Raw genomic sequence first — 23,566 nt, 5'->3', positions numbered from 1 at the left:
TAGAATAAATTGTATTAAGACTGTTGAATCACAGACCTGTACCTCTGAAACAAATAATACATTATATGTTTAAAAAAAAAAGAAGAAGAAGAGGAGGATAGTAGGAAGGGAAAAATGAAGGGGGGAATTCAGAGGGGGAGATGAACCATGAGAGACTATGGACACTGAGAAACAAACTGAGGGTTCTAGAGGGGAGGGGGGTGGGAGGATGGGTTAGCCTGGTGATGGGTTTTAAAGAGGGCACGTACTGAATGGAGCATTGGATGTTAGACGCAAACAATGAATCATGCAACACTATATCAAAAACTAATGATGTAATTTATGGTGATTAACATAATGTAATAAAATTAAAATTAAAAAAATAAAAAATGAAAAAAAAAATAATTTGTGTCCTACTAGCCAGAGTGGAAAGACCTTATAAACCATAGATATTGGGTAGAATTCTAAGAAGGTTGTCCTCTCACAGGGGGGCTGAAGTGGCCCTATACTAAAAGATGTCATAAGCCCATGTACATAAGAATGTATGCAAAACTCAAAAAGACAAAACTGACAAGTAACTTACTACCAGAACAAAGTCTGACACCCAACAATGTAAAAATCAAAATATACAACATCCTATCAAAATTTACCAGGAATGCAAAGAATCAGGAAAATATGGTCCATAACTAAGGAGAAAAAAATCAATATAAACAGACCCAGAAATGAAATGATGGAATTAGTAAGCTGCTATAAATATATTCCATATATTTAAGGAAGTAGAGGAAATTGTGAACAAATTAGAGAAACATTTGACATCAATTTTTAGTTAATTGGTTATAAGTAAAAATTTTAATTTTATATAGTGATATTGATTGGAGGGCACAGAGATGAAGAGGTCATAAAGCCCTTCAAATAAATGACTTGCTGCCCACTTGTAAAGGGCATAGGTAAGCGACAACTTCTAGTTATCAGTTTTCCCTGGATCTGCCTCAGAATTTGATCTGAGGTCACACTCTTTGCAGAGTGGCCCCTGGCCAATGACTAAGCAAGAAAACAGTGGCTGAAGCCACACTGTTCTTCAGTAGCACCTGAACTACTGAGCCGAAGCAGCGATATAGGGCCCATCCATTTACCCTAATGGGGAGGGATCTCTTATGTCAAGCAGAAGGAAAACAATCTTGATTCAAATGTGAATTTAAACAACTGTGAATTGGTTCCGAATATTGGAGTAAACTGAGATAAAATGTAGTTGTGGTACAGTCCCACTTGGGTATCCTTGAAAACTCCACTGATGGAAAATCCTCCCGATGGTCAGAACTTTTGGCAGTATACCAATTGTCCATTTTTATATGGAAAGAGAAGTGACATTTAGAACATATAAATAATAAGGCGAATAAACCAATGGCTTGGTGAGGGGCCTGGTCAGGAAGATTCGAAGATTTGGGGCAAGAAGTTTTTGGGTAGAGGAATCTGTATGGAACTTTGGGAGAGCATAGTGGGAAGTTCAGTGTATTTCATACTAATGCCTATCAGGGGGCAGTCATCATGGAACAGGCACTAAACATCTAAGTCTTCTGGGTTCTGTTATTGTGCAATGGAGTTACTGCACAATGTGAATAGAGTCACTGTGGTGGTTCCTATTCACCAAACCTATCTACTGCTTTCACCAAATGTTCAACCTGCTGGACAGACAATCCAGCACTGGGCCCTTGTTACATGCATCATCCTGGTTACATGCATCATCCTGGTTACATGCATTATCCTTGGAGTATTATGTCCACTAGCCACCTGGCAGGCAACACAGTGGACTGCTTTTAACTCAGAATTAATTTTGACTAGAAAATTTGCAAAATGTCTATACATTTTGCTTTTCCTTCCTACAAACCTTCAGCAAGTGCCACTAGTAAAGTGTTTATCAATTGCTGATATAGTACCAATGGATCACATGCAACCTTTAATCAGGCCAAGAAATCCATCTCAGCAATTGGTCCATGACCATGATATCCACTGGTCCTATCATGTGCCACACTAGCTAGAAGGTGCTAACCTGCTGGAATGATGGATCAGTTGATGGCATAGCTTAGGTGACAGTTTAGAGAGGTTCCCCAATGAAGACAGACACCTTCTTTCAGTAACTAGTGTACTTCCTAAATCAACAATCATGTGAGGGTAAGCCACCAACAGATAGACTACATAGGTCCAAAAACCAAGAGGTGGAAATAGTGATAGGCCTCACTTACCATCACTTCTAGTAACTCACTTGGGGAATTTCTTTCCTCCATGACTCTGTACCGTGCAGATTTAGAGGTCCTGCTTTCTCAAAGGGAAACGCTTCCAGGAGACCCAGCAAGGTTACCATTGAATTTCAACCTGCCACCTGGGTACTTGGAGCTCCTTGTGTTAAGAAAATAGAAAGCAAGAACAGGAATTATCATCCTGGTGAAGGTAATTGACCCTGATCAGAAAGAGAAAGTGTAGAACTGATGTTACACATGGAGGTAGAGAAGAATGTGTTGGGAATCAAATGATCCAACTGGGTGGTTATTGGTACTCAGCTGCTTAATGGTTAAGGGGCAAGTGCAACAGCCATGTCTTAAGTTATGGTGAGGAGGCTCAAACCCTTTAGGAATGATGATCTGTTTTATTGTGCCAAGTAGGCCATTTGGATGGGAAAAAGTACAAACCGAGAGTTGAAGGGCATCTAAAATGGATAATAGGGGAGGTTGAAGATGGTAGCAGTTGTGCCTTCAAGACCTAAAGGACGATGAAAATTATAACCTTTCTTTATAAGTTTCCTTTGGGAAATGAAGTCCACAAGTAACTTCTCTCAGGGCTTCTATTACTAAAATGAATCTGTGGTGCAGGGCATCACTGTAGTGGACCCTCTCCATTACCCTTCAGGACTGAAGGATCAATTTCCCAGGCTGTTGCTGGAAATATTGCCAGCTTTTGACCCTCACTTATCAACCATCCCTAGGAATTCCCCTCAAATGAAGAGAACCTCATCATTGTCCAAGGTCAGGACCTTTCCCAGGCAGTCTGCATTCAATGCCTGGTTGAGTTATAAGACCCTGTTTGCTTGCCCAGTGATCCTGATATTATACGATGACTTTACTTGGAGTCTGCTGAGGCCCTTGTACCAGAAGCCCCATTTCTCTGCCCAGACCTGCATTCTTCCCTTCCATCTTCAGATGTTCATCTGAAGAGCACTCCCTAAGAAAGTTCCAAAATGCCTAATCCTGGCTTCAGTCTAATTCCTGGGAAAACCAAACTATAATTCCACTCACTGCCGTCAACTTCCTCCTTCATAAGCTTCTAGAAACTCTACTCCATAAATTCGTCAAAGGCTCCTACCACTGGGGATCATCTGCTTCTACTTCATTGTGTAGGATGATTTCCTTTTATATTCTTCCTTACCTTTTTTTTTTTTCTTAAAATTTGTACATTTCCATCCTTTTCATTCAGTTCACTCAACCCCACCTCTGGCAACCACTAATCTGTTTGCTGTATCTATGAGGTGTGTGTGTATTTTTTTTTTTTCTTCCTTCCTTTTTAAACATTTCACACATATGTGATATCATACAGTATTTGTCTTTTTCTGACTTATTTCACTTAGCATAATGACCTCAAGGTCCATCCATGTTGGAACAAAAGGGAAGATTTCCTTTTTATGGCTGAATAATTGTGTGTGTGTGTGTGTGTGTGTATCACATTTTCTTTATCCTTTTTATCCATTAGTGGACACTTAGGCTGTTTACAAATCTAGGCTATTATAAATAATGCTGTAATAAACATAGAGTGCATATATCTTTAATTAGTATTTTCATTTTCTTTGGATAAATACCCAAATACCCAGAAGTGGAATTGTTGGATCATATAGTAGTTCTATTTTTAGATTTTTTGAGGAACCCTCATACTGTTTTCCATAATGGTTGCACAAATTTACATTCCCACCAACTATGAACATTTTAACATTCTTCCAATTCATGAGCATGGAATATTTTCCATTTACTTGTGTTATCTTTAATTTATTTCATTAATATTTTAGAGTTTTCAGTCTTCCACTTCCTTGGTTAAATTTATTCCTAGGTATTTTATTCTTTTGGATACATTTGTAAGTGGGATTGTTTTCTTTCTCTCTGATAGTGTGCTATTAGTGTACAGAAATGCAGCAGACTTTGTGTATACTAAAATTTTATTGAATTCATTGATTATTTCTAACAGTTTTTAGGTGGAGTCCTTAGGGTTTTCTATGCATCATCATGTCATCTGCAAATAGTGACAATTTTCTTCCTTTCCAACTTGGGTGCATTTTATTTTTTGCCTAATTCTCTGGCTAAGACCTCTAATACTATGCTGAATAAAAGTGGGGATTGTGGGCATCTTTGTCTTATTTCTGATCTTAAAGCTGAATGATGAAGATAGTGTTGGCTGTGATCTTGTCATATTTAACCTTTATTATCGAGGTACATTCCCTCTATACCTACGATGTTGAGAGTTTGTAGCAGAAATGGATGTTCAATTTTATCAAATGTTTTTTTTTTTCCTGCATCTGTTGTCATGACTTTTATCCTTCATTTTGTTAATGTGATATGTCATTTTGATGGGCAGATAATGTACCATCCTTGCATCCCTGGAATAAGTCCCTCTTAATCATGGTATATAATCCTTTTAATGTATTGTTGAATTCAGTTTGCTAATACTTTGTTGAGGATTTTGCATCTATATTCATTAAGGATATTGGCCTGTATTTTTGCCTGGTTTTATTATGAGGGTAATGCTGGACTTGTTAAAAAAAAAAAAGAAGAAAGAATGAGTTGGGAAGTGGTTCCTTCCTCATATATATATATATATATATATATATATATATATACACACACACACACACACATATATATATATATATATAATTTTTTTAAGAGTTTAAGAAGATTGGTATTACTTATATGAATGTTTGGTAGGTTTCACCAAATTAACTTTTAGTTAACCTTCATTTTATTGCTTTTGATAAAAAGCATATATGTATTTATTGAACAAGATCTTTCAGTAAGAAAAAAAAAATTAAGCTTAGTCCATGGACGGATAATTCTATACTCAAACGTTCAACAATTTTATGTGAATTTAGATCGGTGACTAAAGTTTAAGTAAAAATTTAAAAAATCTCAAGACTTTGTAAGGATGTAGCTTTGAGATATGAAATTATGACTGGCTTTTACAAAACAGAGAAATTTGGGTGTTGTAATATGATAGCAGTAAAAGAAATGCATTGTTTAAATATAGCCGTGTTTGAAGTAGCATTTATGTTATCATAAATGGCCAATACAAGCAATCTATTATAGGAAGTTTTGTGGCTTAAGTTGTTTTTGATTATTTTTGAAGCTAAAATATTGAATTCATGACTCTCCTTGGTGTACTGTATTAATACAGTATTTCTACTTTTGATGTTTGAAATATATTATAAATACTCCAGATATAGCAGTAGAACCTAAAATATCTATATTTCTTTTTTTTTTTTAAGATTTTATTTATTTATTTGACAGAGAGATAGAACAAGTAGGCAGAGAGGCAGGCAGAGGGAGAGGGAGAAGCAGGCTCCCCGCCGAGCAGGGAGCCCGATGCAGGGCACGATCCCAGGACCGTGGGATCATGACCTGAGCCGAAGGCAGCCGCTTAACCAACTGAGCCACCCAGGCGCCCCTAAAATATCTATATTTCTGTCTACACACGTCTTAAGGTTTGTTTCTGTAAACCTGCAAGTAAAATTAAATTTGATTTATATATAGACAGGTCAGTAACTCAAATTCCAGAATGGCAGATTACCTTGAAATAATTCCTTTGGCACATTTGTTTCCCAGGCAATGAGCTCAGCTTCAATATAACATGTCTTCTATAATGTCAGTGACCCAAAACTTTCAAATAAAGCTCCCCTGTAGGTTCAAAATACATTTTATAACTATGGTACTGAAACAATCGACAATGCATGTGAGATAAAAATTTGTCAGTGCTCTCAAGAATGTTTTGGGAAAAAAATCTAGGTCTATACATGATTATTTAAAAATTTATAAGGATTCATATGCAGTGTAAAACTTTAGTAATAGAGTGTAGACATACTTACAAGACGCAAGCTGTGGAAAAAGTATGCTTGGGAGCCAGTGATAATTTTCTTTTGTAAATAAAGCACTTAGGGCAAGGTCAAGAGTGGGTGGGCTGCATATTTTTGCTTCATGATCCCACGTGTTTCATTGACACAGATGTGTTAATTCACTATCCGTTTCTGCACTGGGAATCCTTAAGAGTTTTGCCTCTATCTTGCTAGTAGAAAATTTTCTTTCAAAAATGCTTCCAGTCACACAATTGCTAAATTAGTAAGGAACACTTGTACAAATTAGTGCAAAATAGCCCAAAGAACTCCCCACCCTAGAATCTAGCCTTTGGTCTGTCACATAAGTGTTAAATAATATTCATTTGGCTCATATATGTCAAGATCTGTTGAATTTTCTCTTGACCTAAAGAATGGTTAATGTGAAAGCACAGCTTTTGTTACTACAGATACTTCACTGTTCAAAAAAATATTTGTAGAATGATGAAATAATAGTTAAGTATTTGTAGATATATTTTTATTTTGTTTTAAGGATTTTATTTATTCATTTGAGAAACAGAGCCAGGAGGAGGGGGGAGAGTCAGCAGGAGAAAACAGACTCCCTATTGAGCCAGGAGCCTGAGGACATGGGACTCTATCCAAAGACCCAGAGATCACGACCTGAGCTGAAGGCAGACATCCAACCATCTGAGCCACCCAGGCACCCCTGTAGATAAATTTTTAAATGGTATCCTCAGAACTGTATTCCTAACAGAAATAGAATGTTAAAGTCTATTCTTCACTCTATGCGCATTTGCTTGTTCCAACAAAATAGTCCTATTGGAACTAGGCCCTTTGCCTATTTCAAAGTCAATCACAAATGACATATTTAGAATGTACAAGTAAAATGTGAATGGACAGATGTATGCCTAAGTCAGGCTCTGGTTACAATGCCTATAAAGATATAGTGACATAATGATTATAAATATTATTCCACTCTTAGAACATGTTTTCAGTTGGTAACATGTATTTTCCTCTTATATATGCCATTTTATTAATGAAATGCTCTAGACTATTTGTCTATTCTCCAATTTAAATTTCATTATTTAATATGGGTGTTTCTTATATTTAAACTACATGTATAAAAAACAGGGAATGGCATACCCAAATAGGAACCTCCAATGGATCCATATCACCTGGTTATTTCATTCTAGACCTTAAAATCTTAATGCAAACACAATGGACCACGCAATTCAGAATCTACATGTGAAGACTGTTATTTAAAGACTGTTATTCATTTTGACCATTAAAAAAAATAAAATGAAAATACAAGGACCTATGTTTTGTAATGAGAACTATTTTTTTAAAGATTTATTTAAGGGGGGAGGGGCAGAGGGAGAGAGAAATCTTCAAGCAGACCCCCCACCACCCCACCCTCGATGAGTACTAGCCCCACACAAGGCCCAATCCCAAGACCCTGAGATCGTGACCTGAGCTGAAATCAAGAAGCAGACATTCAATTGACTGAGCCACCAAGGTGCCCCTAATGAAAGCTATTTTTTTTTTTTTAAGACTTAGAGAGAAAGAGTGAGTTGGGGAGAGGGGGCAGAGGCAGAGAATCTCAAGCTCACTACTCACTGAGGGAGGAGCCTAACACAGGACTCAGTCTCAGGACCCATGAGATCATGACCTAAGCTGGCATCAAGAGCTAGCCCCCTGACTGAGCCATCCAAGGAGTCCCTAATCAGAACTATTTTTAATGAATTGTAGACACTAACAGAGGATGTGTCCTAAAGTACTTGATTCTTGTGCCATGTATCCAGTGAGTTGTTCTAACCAAACAGTTAATAATTTAACTGTAGTAGTTTACTAGGACTGTCATGACAAAATATCACAGAGTGGGTGGCTTGAACAACAAAGTCATTTTTTCACAGCTGTGGATGCTAGAAGCCAAGGTATTGACTAGGTTGGTTTCATTTAAGGCCTCTATCCGTGGCTTGTAGGTCACCACCTTCTCACTCTGTCTTCACATGTATACACGTCTGTGTCCTAATTTCCTTCGTCTTATAAGAACATGAGTCTTACCAGGGCCCACTTCCATAGGACCTCACTTTACCTGCCTTTAAAGATGTTATCTGCAAATACAGTCAGATTCTGAGGTACTAGGGATTAGGACTTCAACATGTGAATTGGTGGGGTGGGGAGGTAGGTGGGACACAGTTCAGCCCATATCAGTAACCCTTCATTATTGTGGCTGAGGTGATAAACCCTGCTCTTCAGCCTGTTCCCTGGGCCCCGCACTGATTGTCTGGACTGCCCTGGAATGTACATTTTTGTTTCTCCAAGTCCTTTAAATTCTTTGCAGAGAGTTCTGGGTCTTTTGTTATTAGATGCAAGGATGGTGAGATGTAGCCAATTCTCTCTAAATTGTGCAGTGTTGTTTAGCACTCCTTTTTGTTTGTTTGCTAATTCCCTTCATCAGCATTGGCATTTTCTTTAGCCTGAAATGAGAGCAATTTCAGAGTTCTTTCCTATTTGGAGTCCATCCAAACTAAAGCTGGGAACTAGAATCTACTCTCCAATTTAAGGGGATCAAAGCCTCTCCTGTGTCACTCCTGCACCCACAGTAACTGTTTAGCACAGTGACTGGGTGATCGATGCAGGCCTGACAGCTGGGGAGTTATGCAAGGTCATAGTGTTAGTACATAAGTGAATTTAATGTGAAACCCCTACCTGGAAAATCAAGAGTTATAATTTCTGGAGCTAGACACTTAAGTAATATTTCCTTCAAAAGAGTTTTCTTTCTGTTAACACAGTAATTCTGTTTCTGTATTAGGCTTTAAAGGCATATTCTTTTGAAAGCCTGCTATAACAAATTGAATTCCAGTTACCAAGAGCTTCTCAAGCCACAAAACTAATCCTACAAATTACTAGTGTTTACTACCTTTCCTAATTTCTTGACTAGTCATTCTAGGTTATATAATATAGATAATGAAATTCAATATAAATTTTTTAATGCATATAACTTTCATAGTGGTTAATCATTTTATAATTATGTACAAATAGATGACAATTTCATATTTTTTATAAATATTCTCAGTGATGAACAGAGTTAAAGCCATTATATTATAAATTTAATACTTTCTGTTCTAAAATACAAAATTGTGATGAATTACTGTCCTAGGTCTTCATAGCTCAATGGATCCTGTATATTCAGAAAGGATTGACACCCTCTCCCCATATTTGCTTTGTTTTTTAACATATCTGATTAGGCACTATCTGAAGGCTGATGCTTGGGTTCCTGTTCATATGCCTACAGGGTGAGTTCAGTGCTGTTGAAGTGTTCTGAAAAGAGTACCAATTTAGAGAGTGGGATGGTGAATTTATGTGTCAATTTTGTTGGCCATGGTGCCCGGATATGTGGTCAAACGTTAATCTGGATGTTTCTGGGAGTTTTTTGATGAGATGAACATTTAAAGTGATGGGTTTTGAATAAAGCAGATCGACTTTCATAATGTGGGTAGGCCTCCAGGTGAAGACCTCGATGGAACAAAAGCCTGGCCTCCCAAGGGAATTCTGTCAGCAAATGACCTTCAGGCAAAAACTGCTACAGCAGCTCTTCCTGGGGCTCCTGCCTTTGGCCCACCCTGCAAATTTTGGAGTTGCCAGCCTCCATAATTGCATGAGCCAGTTCCTTAAGATAAAATTTCAAATACATATACGTACACACATACTTACATATACATATACACATACAGTATACACATATATACCCCCAATTGGTTCTGCTTCACTGGAGAACGCTAATACAGAGAGTATCTCCAAACACTTCATGAAATAAAGCAACAAAAATGAAGAATGGTAAAGGCAAAGTGAAGGAAAAGAAAGGAAGAAAAAATAAATTTTAAACAGTACAGAAAAGAAAAGGAATGTAAAGGGTAAATCTAGCCACTTATGAAACATAAATGTTTTGCATTTTGTGGAAGAAAACTTTCAAAGAGTGGCTTATTTGCAGTCAGAGAAATGTATCTAGGTCATCCTGAAACAATAACACATACTGACTGTTTATCATAAGTAGTTTGTATACTTATTTAATCCTTACCATAACCCTAAGTGGTTGGTATTCCTTTTGCTAAGTACGAAAGTAAAAATTCAGACATGTCAACTGCTACTCAAAAGCTCCAGAGTTACTAAGCGGCAGATGATGGCTCAAGATCAAATCTGTTTCTGAGACCTACATTTTTCACAGTTCATTTTTTTTTCTATAAGGGTGAATTATGTCATTTGGGTACAAATAGCATGAACAACTCCACAAACTTTCCTTGGTGACATAATAGATAATAATATGGTTGGATTTCATCCCCTTATCTTACCACATTTATAAGTGACCATAATGCTTGAAAATGTTTTAACAGATTTTTTTTATTAAAATTTCTTTGCATTCCGCTCCTCTTCATCTTCCAGAAAGTTGTATGGATATACCAATCTCATTGTATAAATAATTTTTCAATAATTATTTTAAGAGGGGGGAAAAAAAACTGGTTAATATATTTGCTCCTGAATAACTAATACTTGAGCATTGACTGGGAACCCAGCATGGCCCAAAGTCTTACCTAATTTTTTAAACATTATCTGGCAAAATGGAAACTTAGCATGAACTAGAAAATATCCAGCCCTGGTTCTTGCTAAGTTTCATAAGCTTAGAAAAGTTCAGAAATACTTAAGAAGAGATACAGAGAGAATCATTCTGCTTTAAAGTTGGAAAGCACCTACTGGATAGTCTGAAACAACGTTTTCAAATGAGGAATTGAAGTCTCTGGTGAGAAGTGACTTGCCTGTGGTCCTAAGGTGCACATAAAAAATGCAGAGGAGATTGAAAAGTATATTTAAAAGTAAACCTCTATATTAATCACTATTTTTCAAAGTCACATTGATTTATATATAATCAGAAAGCAATTAGTAATCTTGAATAGCCAATCAAAACAAAACATATAAGATAACATATTCATATTGAAACCTTAAAAAGCAAATTCTTTTTTTACATAGGATGTGGGTGAAGATTTTGCACAAAGAAAAAATAGTGGCAATGTTTGTAGAGCAATATATTTTACAAAGAATAAATGTCTTAAAAATATTCCTTAACTTTTTTTGGGCGCCTGGGTGGCTCAGTTGGTTAAGCGACTGCCTTCAGCTCAGGTCATGATCCTGGAGACCCGGGATCAAGTCCCGCATCGGGCTCCCTGCTGTGCAGGGAGTCTGCTTCTCCCTCTGACCCTCCCCCCTCTCATGTGCTCTCTCTCTCTCAAATAAATAAATAAAATCTTTAAAAATAAAAAATAAAAAAATAAAATAAAAATATTCCTTAACTTTCTAATAGTACTTTAAAAGTCTTTCTTCTAACTTAAAATTCTTTTTATTTCAATTAACTTTTTAATTATAAAAAATTTCTTTTATAAACTACGTCTTTCAAGTTATGAAATTCTTTCAAACTTTAAAAAACACCCTTGTACTTAATCTCTGGACAAGTCATGAACTCAATAAGAAATTTGTAAAGGTTTATTAAAGAACATTAAATAGGAGCTCTGTAGGATCATTGCAAATCATCTGGTTTCTCAGCATACATAATAAAATACATTTGAACTTGAAGTTTGGACATTCAGGTCTGCGGCAACCAATACAATAATCAATACAAAATACAAAACTATACAAGAAGTGAAAAAGATATCGTTTGCCTTTTAAAGCCTCTACTCTATAATACTTCACCCTCAAACTCTTATCTTTAAATGTAACAAAAAGGCTAAAAAGCATAGATACACTTTTTGGGGTTCCTCCAAATATCCTCTCCTAACGTTGCCTCTAGAGTATTGTTCAGTTTGGCCCTTATTCTGACCTTTGATTTATACCTTTAATGATCTTGGATTTGAATTTTTAAAAGTGTTCTTTGTCATTGTTGTTTTAAAGACTTATTTGAGGGGAGAGTGCGTGCGTGGGAGGAGAGGGAGAAGCAGACTCCCCACTGAGCCAGGAGCCCAATGTGGGGCTCAATCCTAGGACCCTGGGATCATGACCTGAGCCGAAAGCAGCCGCTTAACCAACTGAACCACCCAGGTGACCCTGAAGTATTCTTTGTTTTCTTTCTCTAACTCATGGTCTCAGACTCAGCACAGGGTCCTTTCTGTTAAGAATTTCATGTTCATTCTCAAAAACCACTTTTGGACACAGAAAATGCGGTTATACCCTACATACTACTTTTAACCTTTTTTCTTAGTATCGTATTTTCTATGTCAATAAAATACAGATACATGTTAGGAACTCTTCTGTGTGCTTTATGTTAGATAATTTAGTCCCTACAGCAGTCCCCTTCCTACTTCACTGCAAGAAAACCATCAGCAGAGAACTTCACACGTTTCTTCCAACAAAACTGCCCTAACCAACAGCATTTGCCCTCATTTTTTCCCCCATCTGTTATCAGATGATCTTAACCAATTTGTGTAAATCCAGCTCCCCTTCAGAAGCACTAGATCCCATCATGTCTCACCCACTTAGGAACATCACTTCATGCTTTTTTAGAGTATGTATTTATATATATTTTTACTCTCTACCATATCCTTCCCATAGAATAGGCTATTTGACCCATCTTTAATGAGCTTTATCAGGATCCTACTTCCCCTGCCTCTTCATTTCTTGGGTCCCTTTTGCAACAAAACTCTTCAAAAGTTCTGTTCTCCTTACTCTTGAATTCCTCTCCTCCCAGGCTCTTCACTTCAGTCAGTCCAGGAAGGCCCCGAAACTGCTCTCTCTTCCCAGTTGTCAGTGATCACCTGTTGCTGATCTAATAGTTTCACCCTCATCTTGATACATAAGAATTAGATCATTAGATCCAATTGATATCTCCCCTAAAACTCAATATATCTTTCAGGACATCACAATTTCATGATTTTTTTTTTTTCCCTCTCCCTCATTTTATTCTCCTTTACTGGTTATCTTCTGCCCTTTAGCACTTAATGTTATGATGCTTCTAAACTCGGTCCTTGTTTTCATACATAATCTTTACACTATCAGAGGCAATGTGCATTTTTATAGTTTCAAATACCTCCATGTGCTGATGACACAAAAATTTACTCTTTACTTTCCTTAGATCTCCAGATTAAATACATAATTGTTTACACAACATTTCCCTTGGATCCTTAATAAAGGTCTTAAGCGTGTCTGAAACTGACCTCTCTCATCTGCTTCCCCCCTACACCTGCTCAGTCCTTCTTCCTTCCTCCTTCATCTCAGCTAATGGCAAATTCACCTTTACAGTTACATTGTCAAAAATACTGGAGTCCTCTTTGACTCCTTTTTAAAAATCTCCTTTAAATTCATTATGTCATCAAATCCTGTTCTTTTACCTCCAAAACCTATCTAGGAGTCAAAAATGCCCTACCAGCACCACTGCTACCTTCCTGAGTCAAAGTATGTCCCCATTTTCTTACCTTAGTTGATATAAATCTATAGCTTCCTAAGAGATACCTCTGCCTCTGCCCTTGTCTTATATGATCTATTTTTTTTTAAGGTTTTATTTATTTATTTGACAGAGAGCGAGAGCAGGAACACTGGCAGGGGGAGTGGGAGAGGGAGAAGCAGGCTTCCCGCCAAGCGGGGAGCCCGACGAGGGGCTCGATCCCAGGATCCCGGGATCCTAACCTGACCTGGAGGCAGACGCTTAATGACTGAGCCACCCAGGTGCCCCAATCTATTTCCATGTCATTAGCTGGAGTGATATTTTTCTTAAAGCTTTAAGGTATAATTGACACCCAAAAAACTATACTTAATATATACAATTTGGATGTCTATATATACCCATAATACCCTAAGTACCATCAAGATACTGGGGCTGTTAAATGGTGCAGCTGCTATGGAAAAGAATATGGCATTTCCTCAAAAAACTAAAAATAGAAATTCCATATGATCCAATAGTTTCACTGTAGGGTATTTATCCAAAGAACGGAATTCAGGGTCTCAAAGAGCTGTCTACATTCCTGTGTTTATTACAGCATTGTTTACAATAGCCAAGATGTGAAAGCAGTCTAAATGTCTATGGATAAATGGACAAAGAAAATACATATACAATGGAATATTATTTAGCCTTAAGGTGGAATCCTGATAGTCGCAAAAATGTGGATGCACCTAAAAGACATCATAATAAGTGAAATAAGTCAGTCAGAGGTGGACAGACATTTCATGTTTCCACTATATAATAGACTTACAGAGAAATTTTTCTGCAAGTTATGTGGTCTCTTCACTGTGTAAATACCTAATATCTGTACTGCGTTTCACTTGTAGTAAAAGCCACAGGGGCCACCAAGGCCAGTCGTTATCCAGCCCACTTACCTCCCTGACCTTCTCTCCAAGAACACTCTCTCTCCTCACTGTGCACCAGGCACATGGACCAGCCTGACTTTCCTGTAATACTTCACACATGGCTCTACTATTTTCTTTACCTAGGACACTCCCTCCCCTGATATCTATCTACTATGCTAAATTTCTTCAGTCTTTCCTTATATTTCACCCTTTCAGTCAGGTTTACCCAGACCTCAGTTCCTAATTCTTCAAAGCCCCTCCTCCCACCCCAGCTCTCATGATTCCTGTGTCCTTATCTAAAATGGTAAATAATTGTTTGTAATTAGGCTTACTTTATGATCTCCCCCGAGAAATAAATTTCATAATTGGTCTATTTTGTGGTTTACTATATTCACAGATGTATACTAAGTGACGATTCACTTCCTGAAACATAACAGATGTGAAATATTTGAATGATTGTTAATGATGGCAGCTATATATTTAATTTCTGAACTGTTTTCTTTGTATCATTTTTTCCCATTTTATTTAAAATGCTCTTAATTCCTAAGGCTATTTTATGTATTAGTCAAGTTCCACCTGGGGTTTATTTTTATGTAAAATAAAGGAGTAGGATGGGTAGTCCATTGTTCCTCTAACATTTGTAAGCAATTCATTCTTTCCCCATCCTGGAAACCAAGTGAAGAAAGAGTACAAGGAGAAGATAAAATCAACTGAACCTAAAAATGATAGGGTGAGAAAGTGATAGTTGATAATAACTGGATTAGTGAGTTATACATAGGCTGCATATATGCACTTAGATCTATTTCTGGACTTTCTATATTCCCTTATATAATGTATTCATTCACATTCCAGAAGCTTGAGTGATTCTTCTAATGTTTGTTTTCTCCAAAACCTTCTCCTACATTTCACTCACAATAAAAATCACATATCTGTTCTTTTGCTACTAACTTTAAAAGGGTTGATTTAAGATTTACCTATAAGATTTAAAAATTATAAAAATATTGCTCTTGCATATAGCTTCAAGGATTTTTTCATCAGCCAACTTTCAAATTTTAAATAGCATACGTTAACTTTTGTGAGATCTGAAAGGACTGCAAGAATAAACTAGCTCAAATTTAGCATAGGTTGACACCCAATGGGTTAGGTTGGATGATGGACCACTGGCCGCCATCACCCACTTCTCAGCAGGTCAGTGGCTGTGAACTGGCCACGCGTATCAGATGGAACATGACAATTCTATTTATCTGGAAAGGAGAAAACAGAAGTGAAGCTTGAACTAATAAATACTGTATGTGATTTCCTGAATGATTCCATATCCCTTCCTTTTAAAGACCATATCACCTTCCCGCTCCACCTCACTGCATCATGCCCAGCTTGGCTTACTTCTATAAGCAGAGGTGGTCTAGGGATAACTAGCTGAAACAGACCACTCTGACATGTGTGGAACCCCAGTACTTATGGCTGTAGATAACTTCTAAAATAATGGTTAGCTAATGTTTGTGTTTTTTAATTTTTATTTTTTTTAAAGAACCAGATAATTATCTTAGGCATTATGGGTCTCGTACAGTCTCTTGGATCTTCTCTTCCTCTTTTCCTTTTTTCCTTACTCTTTAAGAATCACTTAGTCCAAAGTTCATACAGAAATAGAAGTTGGGTTTGGTCCACAGGCCATTGTTGGTCAACTCCTGATGAAAAGGCTATCCCCAGCATACCTGGACAGTACCTAAAACAGATAACTTGCAGCTGACCCTCAAGAAATACTCTCCTAAGGCATCTCCACGTCCACCAGTGTGGTGGCAGCCATGGAATTGTGTTGCTCAGATGTCACGCTGTGGAGAGCAGAATTAAAGGACAGCCCAGCTGCCACCCTTCTCTGGCCCCCGCTGCATTTGTACTGGGGTCACATTGCCCTCAGGCTGCGTTCAGTGAGCAAGCACAGCAGGGGTAGTATGAAAGCTTATGACTACAAGACATGGGACTCCCGTGACACGGAACTTAAGGTAAAAGAGTCCCCATTAGCCTCTCTTAACCTTGCTTAGAAATATGCTCAGGGTGGGGGTGCCTGGGTGGCTCAGTCGTTAAGCGTCTGCCTTCGGCTCAGGTCATGATCCCAGGGTCCTGGGATCAAGCCCCGCATCGGGCTCTCTGCTCAGCGGCAAGCCTGCTTCTCCCTCTCCCACTCCCCCTGCTTGTGTTCCCTCTTTCGCTGTGTCTCTCTCTGTCAAATAAATAAATAAATAAAATCTTAAAAAAAAAAAAATATGCTCAGGGTGGCCCAGTCAGTTAAGCATCCAACTCTTGGTTTCAGCTCAGATCATGATCTCAGCGTTGTGAGATCAAGCCCCACATCAGGCTCTGTGCGCAGCATGGACTCTGCTTAAGACATTCTCTCCTTCTCCCTCTGCCCCTCCCCCTATGCTTTCTTGCTCCCTCTCTTGCTTGCTCCCTCTCAAATCTTAAAAAAATCTGCTCCAGTCGGAGACTCCTAGTACCCAGTCCTTTCCTCCTCCTCTGTTTTCACAGGGGTCAGATTAGCATTGTAGCTACCTCTCCCTATCCTTGCTTTATCTTTCACAGGCTTTTCCCCCAGTAAAATCATACATATCAAATCCCACGTGGCATCGATTTCTCAGAGGAGCCAAACTTACACACCAGGTGATTCCACCTCTGAGGAACAAATTACTGTCATGTTGTTTCTCTTTCTCACCAGGTTAAAAAAATAACAGTTTGCTAGGGTTGCAATAGCATAGTACCACAAACTGGGTTGCTTAACGAGGAGTTCATTGTGTCACAGTTCTGGAGACTGAAAGTCCAAGATCAAATTGTGGGAGGATTGGTTCCTTTAGAGAGCTTCTGGAGAAAATCTGTTGCATGTCTCTCTTTTAGCTTCTGGTGAATTGCTGGCAATCTTGGGTGTTCTTTGCAGCTGGTATTCTTCCTACGTCTTCATATCGTCTTCTCTCTGTATATGTCTCTTCACAGGACTCTAAAGACACCAGGTGTATTGGATTAGAGGCTCACCCTACTCCAAAGTGACCTCATCTTAACCATATCTGCAGTGACCCTATTTCTAAATCAGGTTACTTTTTGAGGTACCAGGGGTTAGGTCTTCAGTATATGAATTTTGAGAAAATACCGTTGAATCCAAAACATCAAACATGACACCTAATCACCTCCTCATGGACCACATGAACAAACTACCTCCTATAGAGCAATATTAGAATTACAGCATTTATCACAGAACAAATATTTAATACTGCTTGTTGATATTAAGACATTTCAGCCAATCACCTCCCAAGGAACAGATTGCCTCAATAGACAACCACCCACTTAGTATCCACCTCCCAAGATTTCACTGGTTTATTTTCCCCTCCCATTTTTTCCTTCTCTCTCCTCTCTTCCCTTCTCCTTTCCTTGGGGAAGAGAAACCAGTCCTTCTCATTTTCTTTCATATCTAATAACCACTGCCCTAGAGTAAAAAATGGGACTATTGCAATAAACAGGTCTAGTCTCCTTGGATGCAAAATGCACCTTGAAATAATAGGTTACCCTCCTCCTTCAGGCAGCAGTCAAGCAATATAAAATGTTATCACAAGAGCTTATGGAGTACACAACAGAAATTTATTGCTTCATAAGACTGATAGCTCTAGAATACAGTGAAACAAATGGGAGATGGCACATTTTATAGTAAGACAATTTTTCTTAAAAACATTCTTACCGTAAAGTTTTCTTCCCTTTGGGAAAATATTAGTATTGGTAGTTGGTAATAAGTGAAATAAAAATAAATAATTTATCCTCCCATAATTTCTCATATTTTTATAACCTTCTCTGAGTGAGAGTGACTCTGGTTTTGTACATAGGGGACTATTCCCTATGTACAGCATAGCATAATTAACTGACAAATACTCCCCATCTCAAGCAGAGCTGTAATGCTCTTGGAATCCAGATTTACCAAGTTAATGCAAACCAGCAATCCCAGTGAGAGCATATCCGCTGTGGATTACATGAATTTCCTCTATCTTGCTCTGAGATTCTGTTCTCTCAACTGAACACTAATTTCAGATAATTGTACTCCTTGAGAGAAAGAAATTAGGACATTTAAGTATGGCAATGAGAGAATTATTTTGCTTTTATCTGACCCTTACAAAGCTCAGGATTAAGTGTTCAATTGAATTCAAGTAGAACATAAGCATACCTGGCAGCCCGCCCCTATTAAAACTACCCTATTGCCATAACATGGGCTCTTGTAGGTATAATGGACATCATACCAAGTTACAAACCGTGTCAAAGTAATTTCCCAAACAGACTATTGCTTTCCTTCTTGGGATCTGGAGCTATGTGTTAATATCGTAAACTGACATTGTTTTTCTAATACATGCAAGGCTATCTTCCTTTCCTCCCAGTTACAGAGTTTAGAAATCCAATCCAAGAGTTGTTATAAACTCCCCACTTTCTCTCACCCTTCACCTCATCTTTATTTTTTCCAAGACCCCATCTTGACTTTTTCCACCTATTTCCTTACTGCCCATCTCTTCTCCCCACAGTTGGCATTTTTAAATGATTAAAAGGTCAGAAAGAGGGGCGCCTGGGTGGCTCAGTCGTTAAGCGTCTGCCTTCGGCTCAGGTCATGATCCCAGGGTCCTGGGATCGAGCCTCGCATCGGGCTCCCTGCTCGGCGGAGAGCCTGTTTCTCCCTCTCCCACTCCCCCTGCTTGTGTTCCCTCTCTCACTGTCTCTCTCTCTGTCAAATAAATAAATAAAATCTTTAAAAAAAAAAAAAGGTCAGAAAGAAACTTAAATATGTACTCTTGTTACATAAGTATCCACGCTTTGTGTTTCAGGTGATGAATTCAATCTCCTACCACCTCGCATCAGCATGGAAGCATTCTGGATTGTAGACACTTTGTTACTTTCTGTTCCAAATCCTTTCAAATAGTGTCCAAATTCTCAGCTTCCCCTTTGAAACAAAATCAAAAACTTTTCTGTACTTGCTGATTCCCATTTCTTTGATTCTCCACCTTTTTTTTTTTTTTCTCTTAAGATACAGGATCCACATTACAGATTATGTAAGGCTAATATGTTTGTATCTGGCATAAAAATAATACAATGAATGCCATAGAGCAGAACATCAGTGGCAGTCTGAGGTCCTCTGTAACCTTTCACAATTACATTCCCAATTGTCTTCCCAGAGGTAAAATTGTATCTGTGGGCTTTCTGTTTGGAGAAACAGCAGCTTGGTTTCTTTCAGATCTGTTCCTAGTAAAGGGGAGAAAAACATTTTAAAGGAATCTGTATGGGAGAATTCAAATGCTAACAAGGCAGAGTGTTTTTTTTTTTTCTTTAAGTATTTAAATTCTAGCGAAATAAGTCAGAGAAAGACAAGTATCATATGATCTCACTGATATGAGGATTTTGAGAAACAAGACAGAGGATCATAGGGGAAGGAAGGGAAAAATGAAACTAGAGGAAACCAGAGAGGGAGACAAACCGTAAGAGACTCTTAATCTCAGGAAACAAACTGAGGGTTGCTGGAGGGGAGGGTGGTGGGACAGATGGGGTAACTGCGTGATGGACATTGGGGAGGGTATGTAGTATGGTGAGCGCTGTGAATTGTAAGACTGATGAATCACAGACCTGTACCCCGAAACAAGTAATACATTATATGTTAATTAAAAAATTAAAAAAATAAGTGTGCTGAGCTTTAAGAAAAAATTCTTGTTAACATACAATATGATATTCAGAGTGTTTCAAAAAGGTGAGCCTAATATTCTAGACCTACCTTCTAGGCGTTAATCAAGAGTCATAAGGCTAAGAAGCTGGGTGTGGTATGGAAACTAAGATTTTAGCAGCTGAAAAACTTGAGCATCTTACAGGAATGGGGTACAAAACTGGATTGCATAAGTAACAGTTATTTGGCCTGAGCATCCAAAGAAATGAAGGTGTCCTTCACTGAATGCATCCTTTACTGAAAGGTGTCAGAATACAGCAGGAGGAACTGGTGAGGAATAGGATCAGGACTTTTGTTCAAGATTTCCAGTGGCCAACTGTTACACACATCTTTAATTCAAGGTAAAGTTGAGGTTGGAGACACACATCAGGAACCATCAGTGAGTGCATAGATGGTATGTGAGCTTGGGAGGGCATGAGATTAGTCCCGAAGAAAGAGAGAACAGAGAATAAGACAGGGTACAGAACCTCTGAGTTTTCTTATGCATTAGTGTTGAGAAAATGAGCGTCCAACATTAGCATCTGAGGAGCAATGGTTAGTGAGGAATAAAATTGAGTATTCTAGAAGAAAGGTAGAGTAGTACATCAAGAAGGAAGAAATGATCAATTATGGGCAACAAATAACTCAAGTGATGAAAACTCTGAACTTACTAGATTGAACAACATGGAGTTCTTGGTGAAAGCAATCAGAGCAGTTTGAAGAAGAGTAGTAATTTGGTAGGCTTAAAATATTTCCTATCAAAAGTTCCTCATACTGTAAGATCTTATTAAAAGACCCAAAATATTTAACAAAAAACTAAACCTCTTAAACATGAGAAAAACTTTTTAAAAACACAGCTGAAGAGTATAAAGGAAATTTTTGAAGGCCAAAACAAACAACAAAAAAAAACAAAAAGGGAATTTCATTTATGGTGTCCCTTTCCTTCATCTATTTCATTTACTTTTTTGTATCTGGAAATTTGAGAATTCTTTGTGGCCACAGATGAGCGTCATTCCTATAGAAAAATTCTGCATTTGCTTCTGGATATCTGAGGACAGAAACCCTAAAAAATGTATTCAGGCATCAAAATGTGTGAACTGTGACTTGTGGTCTAAAAAACTTAGTATATATATTTTCTCTTCCACAAGATCCAAGCCTGTGACAAATGAGTGTTGTTGTTTTTTTTTTCACCCTTTCTGTGGTTTTTGTTTGTTTCTTTGCTTTTACATCACCCTTTTCACTGATGATTTAGGTCTGCAAGATTCCCAGCTTCATGTTAGGGTCTCTAATTCAGCTCCAGGCAATTGTATGGCCTAGATTTTGTTGTTCTTCCTATCCCTTTTGGTGGTTACAAATAATGCTCAATGCTTTTCACAAATAAAAACTATTTTAGTCTTGGTACAAGGTTTGTTGCATGACAGCATGTCATGGAAACAGTACTCCCTTGAGAAAAGGAGCATAGATGGAGTATGTTTATTTCAGAAAATTGGCAGGAACTGGCTTTGAAGGAAAGTTGGTTAAGCTGGAGATACAGCTGTAAGCTTTGTTCCCCTTCTTCTCCCCTGAGGAAGTAGACACAGAAGCACGTATTCAGGAAGTGCTGGCTCAGGGAGTCATTCATGCTTTCACCAGGCAGACCTCATTGTGACATCCGTAGGGCTTCATAGGAGGCCCATACCCAGTGTAGAAGTAGAAGTCACTCTGTCAGGTGTCTGTGTCCTCCGAGGTGGTATGCAGCTGGGCCACATGAGCTACATAGTAAGCTTCCTTGACATAATCACCAAACTGCAGGGAAGAGACATTGATGCTTTCCCTGTCCTCCATCTCAATGCTGTCATCAGTAGGAACTGGGCAGGTGGTTCTGGAGCTGGTTTGGAATCTGAAACCAGACTTTGAATTTCTTCCATAGGGAGCCATCTTCACTGGGGAAACACAGCAAAAGAAATAGGAACTGTCATCCCCATGCAGATTCCCTTGTCACTGGTGCCTCCCACATACTTCACGACTTTGGGCATTTCTTCCCTTAGAGCCTCACCCACAGGCTGATCTGTCACTTTCCCTGTGGCAAACCTTCCTCCTTCACAGGTCCTTTCCTTATAGGAGAGTTTTTCCTTGCCCCCTTTGCTCAGGACCTGCCAAGGCCACGTCTTTATGCTTTCAAACAGCAAGTTCTTGATCATGCCCAAATGATGTGGCTGTAGCACTCTGGACGCACCAGTGGACCATCCAATTCTCTTTTTTCATGTTATTTTGATGCATAAAATAATAAACTCAAACTTTCCTTTTTCTGACAGATTATATGTTACTATAATCATCAGTAATACAACCAGCAGCACTTACTTACAATGTGTTTTCCAGTAAAACCACATTACTTAAAAATAATGAAAACAGAAGTTAAGAGAAAAAAAATACGCAGGGAGGCAAAACATGGGGTAATCAAACATGTGTATCTGGGAGGGAAATTCTCACTGAGACATGAAGGGAAATAAGGTCTTCCCAGTCTGTTTAATTTTTTTAATTCTGCCCCATATCAAGTCCAATGGATTTTCAGCTTCTGTTGTACATATTCTTTAACCCTTAGGAAATTGGGGTATGTATCTATGGTAAAGCAGATAATGTTGATGTAGTTAACACTGAAGCTACTTTGCTGGAGTACTATAAGTAGGTAAATAAAGCAAAGATTAAGAGTTCAGACTAGCAAGTACTTTTTCTTTTTTTTAACATATAATGTATTATTTGTTTCAGAGGTATAGGTCTGTGATTCATCAGTCTTACACAATTCACAGCACTCACCATAGCACATACCCTCCCCAATGTCCATCACCCAGCCACCCCATCCCTCCCACCCCCAGCACTCCAGCAACCCTGAGTTTGTTTCCTGATATTAAGAATTCCTCATATTGGGGTGCCTGGGTGGCTCAGTCGTTAAGCATCTGCCTTCGGCTCAGGTCATGATCCCAGGGTCCTGGGATCGAGCCCCGCATCGGGCTCCCTGCTCCGCGGGAGGCCTGCTTCTCCCTCTCCCACTCCCCCTGCTTGTGTTCCCTCTCTCACTATCTCTCTCTCTGTCAAATAAATAAATAAAATCTTTAAAAAAAAAAAAGAATTCCTCATATCAATGAAATCATATGATACGTGTCTTTCTCTGACTTATTTTGCTCAGCATAATACCCTCTAGTTCCCTCCACATTGTTGCAAATGGCAAGATTTCATTTTTTGGGTTTTTTTTTTGATGGCTGCCTAATATTCCATTGTATATATATATATACATATATATATATATATATATATATATACATACATATATATATATATATATACATACATATATATATATATATATATACATATATATATATATATATATATATATATATATACACACCACATCTTCTTTATCCATTCATTTGTTGATGGACATCTTGGCTCTTTCCATAGTTTGGCTAATGTGGACA

At 38.1% G+C, this 23,566-nt stretch overlaps 1 pseudogene; it reads right to left on the bottom strand.

The window, feature by feature from the left end:
• Positions 1-21,728: 21,728 nt before the first annotated feature.
• LOC110585873 overlaps positions 21,729-23,566 on the bottom strand; it is a 4,072-nt pseudogene continuing 2,234 nt past the window's right edge.

This window comes from Neomonachus schauinslandi, chromosome 3 (genome assembly GCF_002201575.2).
Source record: "Neomonachus schauinslandi chromosome 3, ASM220157v2, whole genome shotgun sequence".
Taxonomy (NCBI): Eukaryota; Metazoa; Chordata; class Mammalia; order Carnivora; family Phocidae; genus Neomonachus; species Neomonachus schauinslandi.
Note: the sequence above shows the minus strand (reverse complement) of the source record. Positions and strands in the feature narration are given on the sequence as shown.